The following is a 2,315-nucleotide window of genomic DNA, read 5'->3' as shown; positions in this document are numbered from 1 at the left end:
CCGAGATAAAAGCGCAACACATCGCCCCTCACCCCGCCTGTCTTCGAGTTCCACGCCACCCCTAACTCAGCACCTCGCCCCGCCGTCGCGCACCCAAAACCTCGCCGGTGGGGACAGACTCCCTCGCAATAACACGCTTCGCTGCTGGTACGTACGCTACGTTCGCAGTAGATTCCTCTCTTCCTCCCTGTTTCCCTCACCATGGGCGATGCAATCTCTCCTCCTCCGCCCTCGTTCACAGATTGACCACCTCCTCTCCCCACGGTGATGGCGGACGGCTCCAAGGACACCAGCAGGCGGCGGAATCCAGCGGACAAGCTCACCGAAGACCTCCTCATCGAGATCCTGTCGCGCGTGCCGTACAGATCGCTGTGCCGCTTCAAGTGCGTCTCCAAGCGGTGGTGCGGCACCATCTCCCACCCCCACAACCGCAAGGTGCTGCCGCAGTACCATCTCCAAGAACTCGCCGGCTTCCTCTACAAGCGCCAGCACCCCGTCACGGGCTGTTTCTTAGGTCGCCACTTAGCCCATGTCTCGGCGGGAGGCCGCCCTCGTATCCGCCCTTCACTCCCCTTCCTGCCTGACTGTCATCAGTTCCACCTTCTGGACAGCTGCAACGGCCTACTCCTCTGCCGCCGCTTCGAGACCGCTGATTCGTGGGAATTTGATTACGTCGTGTGGAATCCTGCCACGGAGAAGTGGGTCGTCTTGCCTAGCTTCTTCGGCAACTGGCAGACTGCTCGCTTGGGGTTCGACCCGGCCGTCTCCTCGCACTTCCACGTGTTTCACTTCCTGGAGCACGAAATAGATGGGTATCCTGACGGTGATGATTACGAGAGTGATTGACACGTCAAAGGGGTTGAGATCTACTCGTCCGAAACCGGGGCCTGGAGTCACAAGGACAGCGGTTGGGGCTTCCCAACTAAGATAGTGAATCATTCTAAAAGTGTCTTTTTCAATGGTTTTCTGCACTTGCTTACCTTCCGGGATGCGGTGGTGGCAGTGGATGTGGAGGGAACTACTTGGAAGGTTATTCCTATCCCGTACAATCCGGATGCCCCAATAGATCTTGGCGGCGAGTTCATTGATCTGTCTCAAGGGCTTTTGTATTTGGCGCTTACTGATAAATATGATAAGTATAAACTATCGATCTGGGTTCTTGAGGACTATGACAGTCAAGTCTGGGTCTTGAACCACAGTGTCACATATATGCATCTATTTCAAGTGAAGTATGCCCATCATGGAAGCAAGTATGATATTCGCTCTCCACCCGCAACGAAACAAGATTTTCTTTGTTTATGGGCATCGTAAAAAACTCATGTCTTACGAAATGGATAGTGGGAAAGTGCAAGGCATCGACAATCTTAGACATGATTCTGTGCTACCCTACCTTCCTTATGTTCCCTTGTACTCAGAGGAATTGGCAGATTGGAACTGATAACCTGGCTCGCATATCACTGCTCCATTGTTGACCTTTCATATAATGTTGAATTATAGGTCCCAAGCAATATCGGCAGCTATTTGGTTAGATCTTTCTCATGTTGTGTTACTTCTCCTTTGGTCTCGAATGTACACTGTAACCTCACTTTATGGGGCTGCCTGTTCCAGTTAACTTAGTAGTGCCTCTTATGTAAACATATATGTGTTTATGGTTGGTAGCAGCATATGTGCAACAACCTTTGCTATTAATTTTATGGAGCTACAGTTTATTTATACCATGATTGCTGTCTGGGATTGTCTAGAATGTTGTGTTGGGCTGTTGGCGTATGCCCTCTTACAATTACTGTATCTGTGTTGTTGAATTCTATCGTGCATTCAAACTATGCAATCATATACCATAAAAACGTTGGGAGGGAATATATGTTGTTTTCCTTTTGTCAATGTAGAGAGATGTGTTGCAATACAATAATCGTTGTATTGATGGGGTGCTGGTGCACGTATATATAAGTACAGGGTAGGCCTCAACCTCAACTATACCCAACTAGGAGGTGGGCCACAACACGTAATACATGCAACACAAAATACAACTCAACACCCCCCCCCCCCGCGTAGTCGAAGCGTCGCCAGAGACACAGAGACTGGACCGAAACTCCTCGAAGACGGAAGTAGGCAATCCCTTAGTCATCACATCAGCAAACTGTTGCGACGTCGGCACATGAAGAACCCGAACACGGCCAAGGGCAACTTGCTCGCGCACGAAGTGAATATTGAGCTCAATATACTTCGTACGGCGATGGTGCACCGGGTTGGCGGAAAGGTAGACTGCGCTGACGTTATCACAGTAGACAAGAGTAGCTTTATGAACATCACAAAGC

General features: G+C 50.2%; 1 pseudogene; it reads left to right on the top strand.

The window, feature by feature from the left end:
* Positions 1-215: 215 nt before the first annotated feature.
* On the top strand, positions 216-1,440 carry LOC123163803 (F-box protein At5g07610-like; annotated as a pseudogene).
* The last annotated feature ends 875 nt before the right edge of the window (positions 1,441-2,315 follow it).

This window comes from Triticum aestivum, chromosome 7D (assembly GCF_018294505.1).
Source record: "Triticum aestivum cultivar Chinese Spring chromosome 7D, IWGSC CS RefSeq v2.1, whole genome shotgun sequence".
Taxonomy (NCBI): Eukaryota; Viridiplantae; Streptophyta; class Magnoliopsida; order Poales; family Poaceae; genus Triticum; species Triticum aestivum.
Note: the sequence above shows the minus strand (reverse complement) of the source record. Positions and strands in the feature narration are given on the sequence as shown.